At 36.6% G+C, this 5988-nt stretch overlaps 1 protein-coding gene across 1 annotated transcript in view; it reads left to right on the top strand.

Annotated features, from left to right (window-relative positions):
- LOC107747398 (tumor suppressor candidate 3-like) overlaps nucleotides 1-5988 on the top strand; it is a 77289-nt gene that overhangs the window by 28702 nt on the left and 42599 nt on the right. The gene's annotated exons all lie outside the window — the stretch shown is intronic.

Below are 5988 nucleotides of genomic sequence, written 5' to 3'. Positions count from 1 at the left end.
GTTGTTGATAAATACCTGTGGTGACGTTTTACAAATTGATTGATCAATTGTCCCAATGTTTACTAAGCCATGGTCTCTTTACCAGTGCAGGGACTCGTGTGCACGATCTAGTGATTCACTACCTAGGGAACTGACTGAGACGCACCTGCTTTGATAACGGTCTTGTAAAAGGATTTAGTTGTGTATTCTCGTTTGGAACGACAAACTCCTCTCCGAACCGCCTTCACGAGACCAGAAACGCCGTGTAATCCGCCCTGTTTGAAAAGAGCCTGGTTGTTAGTCACGTTTAATGTCGACTTTTAACTTCACGGGACAATTGCAAAAGTTTTCACTCGCAAAAACCCATTCAACACGCCCATGTTAACTTCAAATAAGCGTATTACTGTGGTTTACATTACACATTTCGTCATAGTAGCCTAAGCATCAATGGCTTATAAAAGAGAGAGACCGCGCGATCTCTTCATATCTTTTAATGTCACGGAAACACAAAAATATCATGCAACACGCCAAAATTAAACCTAACATTCATTATAGTAACACAGCTTTTGACATTGTGTTTTATGGATTAAACGAGAAGAAAGACCACGTTCCCTTCACTTAAACAGCTCAGTTCCCTCAGACATATTCATGCAACGCTTATTCAATGTCTTTATATATGTTGTACGTTTGTGTATAAATACATATGTTTTAAATAATACGTTTACAGCTTTTTTAATATACAAGTATTGATAAATTCAGTCTAAGTACAAATTCAGTTCCAATTACCTGACGCGTGAACTTGACATACATTTAACATAGCCTAAATATAAATTTTTCTTCGGACACAACACTTACAAATATCCACTCAAAAACATCGGATATGCTGTATGTTTTTGTCGATAAATTTAGTCTAAAAAATAACATTTATTTAGTGGCACTTACCTGACTCGTGAACTTGACAAGATGGTGCTGTTTCTCCCGCGAAGTCACTCAGGCTCGTGTACGTGCAGAATGATCTCAGTGTTGGCTGGATTAGTTTTTATTAGTTTAGTCAGCATTAGCATAGCTAATTGTTGACTGGATTTGAAAATAAACGTTCATTCAATGTTTTTTTCAAATATATTTGTATAGACTTAATATAATATGTCCTCTCAACTAAGCCCAAGCAATAAAATTAGCTCAACTTAAATATTTTTGCCCTTCCAACATTGTTAATTTGATTTTTTGCAGTGCAATGTATAGGTTCTTTTCAATGCAATTAAAATGAAAAAAAACTGAACATAAATATAGCAGTCTGATAAAAATGCTAATTTTAGAAGAAAAATTCAGATGGCACTTCAATATATATATATATATATATCAATATGAATAAATATCAGATGACTCTTCATGTATGCACTTAATGATCTTCTTTACAGTAGTTTTTATTTTTTATTTTATCTTTAGGGGTGAGATTTTCCAGCCAGGAGCTGCCCACTTTCACCATAGTAAAACAAAAAGTAAAACAACCAACTGCAGTTTTTGTTTTTACAGTATGTTATTATTTTGAAATAGTGCATTCGGTTTTTGATGCAACTTCAAATTAATTTTCCCTGAAATCTGAGAGAATTGTTGCAGGAAAGTGCAACAGGTCCTCTTGCAGTATTTCTCTTTATTTCACACCATCCATTCTTGCTTTGTGATTTAACGAGATGCCTAGTCTCTCCAGGTGAAAACCAGCCCCACAGCATGGTGCTGCCACCACAATACTTCACTGTGGATATGGTGTATTTTTTTTTTTTTTGAGTTGTGGGCAGTGTAACATCTGCAGCACATCACTTTGAATTTTAGATAAAAAGTCTATATTTCTGAATGACTAAATTCTCTCTGGAATATCTGCTTGCAAGGATCCCAACTATACAGTTTTTTATGATAATCAATCCAAAAAGATGCCTCAGAAGGGTCTTTTTTTTAGAAGAATACAGTCTATACTTTACAGAATCCTACTCTCCACCAGACACACATACGCAAACAATGCAGAGGATAGATAGTGTGCTTTGTCTCCTTCAGCAAGGCCCACCTTAGGGACAAGCTGTCAACAACATCCGTCACATTACCTAAACAAAGCACCTGCTGAAGGTGAGCTGGAGAAAGCGAGACAGGAGATGATTAAAATAAAAGCTCTCAATGGTGAGATTTATTTTTTAGACACCTACTAGACACCATTGGCTGTTTCTATTCTAGGAAACAAGGATATGGTTCTTATTTTTTTTTGTTGTAGTCTTTTGGTCAAAGGAAATAAAAGCAGGAAGAATAGAATGAAGAAAGTAAAGAAAGGAGATTAGAGGAATCAAACGTGAGGAAAAAGGCTCGGTTTCATTCTTTGTGAATTGGATAGCGTTCCTCTCTTTTCCTCTACGCTCGGCTGGTCCCTCACATAGTGGTCAGTACAGCTCATCATTAATGCCGGTCTGATTGACAGCTAAACTGACAGCTGAGCTGTTTGGACATTGTGGGTGGAAACCCCTTTTTTCCTCATTTTCCTAAAGAAGACTGACAAGCTCACAAAAGAGACAGGAAGAGAAATGACATGTTCAGATCAGTATGTATGTGTGTGTGCTCAGCACCAACACTATTTGTGCTGAAATACTTTTTTTAATCAGCATTTCCATTGGGATCCATGTAATTGTAGAAACCTGGATGAGCCCCCGCATAAACACACATGGTTTAAATATTTCCACACATGCTAGCATAACCAAATTGACGGCATTTACTAGTTGCCATATTAACACTATATAGAGAAAAAAGTGTGCCAAATTCAAAAACCTTTTGAAAATATCGCTGAATAAAAGTGCATTTCTGGCTGAAGTACATTTTTCAACTCAATTTTTTAGTATTCATTTAAAATAAGACAAATATGCTATTATTTTAATCTCTAATCTGTTATGTAGCTATCAGTTTAGATTTTATTTATTTTTTTATTTTTTTTATTTAATGCTTCGCTAACTAGCAGGAGACACTAACATGTTTTAAATTCCAGTTGCGCAGATGGGGAACATTGTAACGCTGCGTTACAATGTGCCCCGCTATTATTAAACTATGCTATTATATGACATTAGTGATATAATTTACACTATTTACTTTTATGAGTTTTAATTAGAAACCACAAGAAACAGGTGAATAAAGACTGTCCATCAATGCTTAATGTTCAGAAATTATTATTTCAAGAAATGTAAAGCATTTGGTTAGTTTTCTATGAGCGCAGTGTGTGGAGGGAGGGGAGTGTTGTTCTGAATGTCTGAATGTGTTTCTTTATATATTTGCCCACATTGTTTTGAACTAGGCTATACTGTATAGCTGTGTCTTGCGATCAGGGCCATCTCAAGCATGGTTGCAATGTGTTCGTTGTCAAACTCCAAAATTTGATTATTTTTAATTCTTAAAAAAAACACCATTATTTTATTTGAAAAGGTTAATCATTTTTATTTTATTGACTAAATATGTTATATTGTATATGACTTGTATATTCTTTTTTTTTCATTAGATCAGATAACATTTTAAGCTGTCATATGCTAATGTTACAACATGCTCCTCAGATGTTACAATGTACCCTACCTACGGGGAATGTTGTCACATTTCACTTCCATTCTTTTGAGGTAGATAAAGAAAAATGTATACACTGTAATTATGAAACAAAGTGACATATTTGTACTAGACAAGTGTGAAATTAATGAGGATAAAAAAAATTATACTCTGAACCCCATGTGGATTTACACAAACTGAGAACGTCAAAAAGTGTTAGGTTGTGCTCCACTACTGTTGGTGTGTCTCTGCAGGAACAGGGTTGGGAAATACTTATCTAGGTCAGGGGTGTTCAGTCCTGCTCCTTTTTGAGTTTTTCTCCAACATGTCCCAACACACTTCCTTGAGAGTTTCTAGTAATCCTGAAGACATTAGCAGATTCAGTTGTGTTTATATAGAAATGGAGCTAAACTCTGCAGGATAGTTGGCTTTTGTTAATGCTAGTTCTTTGGCTTGTTGTGTCACAGCCTTTAGTATCATAAAACTATGAGAAAAGAGTATTTCTCTGTTTGTTTTAAAAGTTATAAATTCTCACACAAACATAATATCTCAGTCCCCCACCCCCCACACCACTACTTGCGTTACTTTGTAGCATATTCCAGCAAAACGGAGAAGGGCGCAAGAAGAGGTTGAATTGCATGAATAAGCTTGAAACGAAGCTCTTTTTTTGTCTGCTTCCTTTCCAATGGTAACATCTATCTTAAGCTGTCATATGCTAATGTTACAACATGCTCCTCAGATGTTACAATGTACCCTACCTACGGGGAATGTTGTCACATTTCACTTCCATTCTTTTGAGGTAGATAAAGAAAAATGTATACACTGTAATTATGAAACAAAGTGACATATTTGTACTAGACAAGTGTGAAATTAATGAGGATAAAAAAAATTATACTCTGAACCCCATGTGGATTTACACAAACTGAGAACGTCAAAAAGTGTTAGGTTGTGCTCCACTACTGTTGGTGTGTCTCTGCAGGAACAGGGTTGGGAAATACTTATCTAGGTCAGGGGTGTTCAGTCCTGCTCCTTTTTGAGAAGGGCGCAAGAAGAGGTTGAATTGCATGAATAAGCTTGAAACGAAGCTCTTTTTTTGTCTGCTTCCTTTCCAATGGTAACAAACATCTATCTTGTCAAGCCTGGGGTGACCTCCGCACAATGTTTCAATTTGTGCTCGCTGACAGAGCCATCACTTGCCTTCTTTCTGTCAGTCTTGTCCAGTCCGCAACAAATGCAGCTAAATAATGCAACGTGCCCTTGAGTTTACATGCACTCACAAACTCTGGTCATCCTTTTAAACAAACGAGTGCCCGGAGCCAAAACATCTGACATATAGTCAACTTTCGCAGGAAAAAAAAGCAGAACAGAAATATATAAAAGGACAAATTGCTGATGAAAAGAGAGAGAAAGGGAGAAAAAAGAGAGAGAAGGTGAAAGTAAGAGAGAAGAAACAGGGCGTTGGGGCTGTATTTGAATAAGGTGATAGTGTGTGTCTTCTATCTCTGCTAAAGTGTGGAAATTGTATTACTGGTTCATTTAAGACTTAAATCGCAGTATTGAAGTAGTAATGAAAATGGTTTAACAAGTTTTTTGGGTACACAATCTTGAGCCTTTTAGTACTTAATACACATCACGCATCAATATACTTTACATTAAAATAGCATTACCTTCTGTATTGTTCCCAGAATTTATTTACAAAATGCATGTTGTTCATTAGTGTTTCCTGTGTTCGTCTCCCTTGGTTCCTTCCTACGAATAAAGTCTTGTGTAAAGTATTCTCCAGCGTCTCCTCGTCCCTCGTGTGTGTGCACCCGTGACAGTTATCTGGTACTTGCAATTTAATTACACATGTTACATAGATTAATATGTGCAATATGTAATATATATTTTTTTTAATACATGTTTGTGGTGTTAATGTGAATGACTTGGTGCGTTATTCCAAAGAATGTGATTAAAGCAATAAATAACCTTAAGAGGAATGGGCTAAAATTCCTACAAGCCGTTGTGCAGTACTGATCAGCAGTTACAAGAAACGTTACTTGCAGTTATTGCCGCAAAAGGGAGTGACACCAGATTCTGAAAGCAAAGATTGACATACTTTTGCAACTCACAAATATTTAACACCAGATAATTTTTCGGTTCGTAGCCGTTGTCATATCGCAGCAATGGGCAAAAGCGCTCAATGCTCCGTCAGTGTATGTCTATGAGAGGAACAATGTGAAGTTGACTGATTTACCGACAAATAAACATCAAGTTAAAGGGGTCATATGATGCTTTTTAAAAAATCCTCTATGCCCCGCCTCTCTCAAACAAGTCCCTCCTTCCGACAAGCGCAGTCTGCTCTGATTGGCCAGCTGACCCAGTGCATTGTGATTGGCCGAACACCGCAAGCACTCGTCGGAAATGTAACGCTCCTTACCATAATCGCAAGCTTCATCTTCCAAAATA

This window comes from Sinocyclocheilus rhinocerous, unplaced genomic scaffold (assembly GCF_001515625.1).
Source record: "Sinocyclocheilus rhinocerous isolate Xijiao unplaced genomic scaffold, SAMN03320098_v1.1 scaffold829, whole genome shotgun sequence".
Classification (NCBI taxonomy): Eukaryota; Metazoa; Chordata; class Actinopteri; order Cypriniformes; family Cyprinidae; genus Sinocyclocheilus; species Sinocyclocheilus rhinocerous.
The sequence above is the reverse complement of the archived record's forward strand: the minus strand, read 5'-3'. Positions and strand labels throughout refer to the sequence as shown.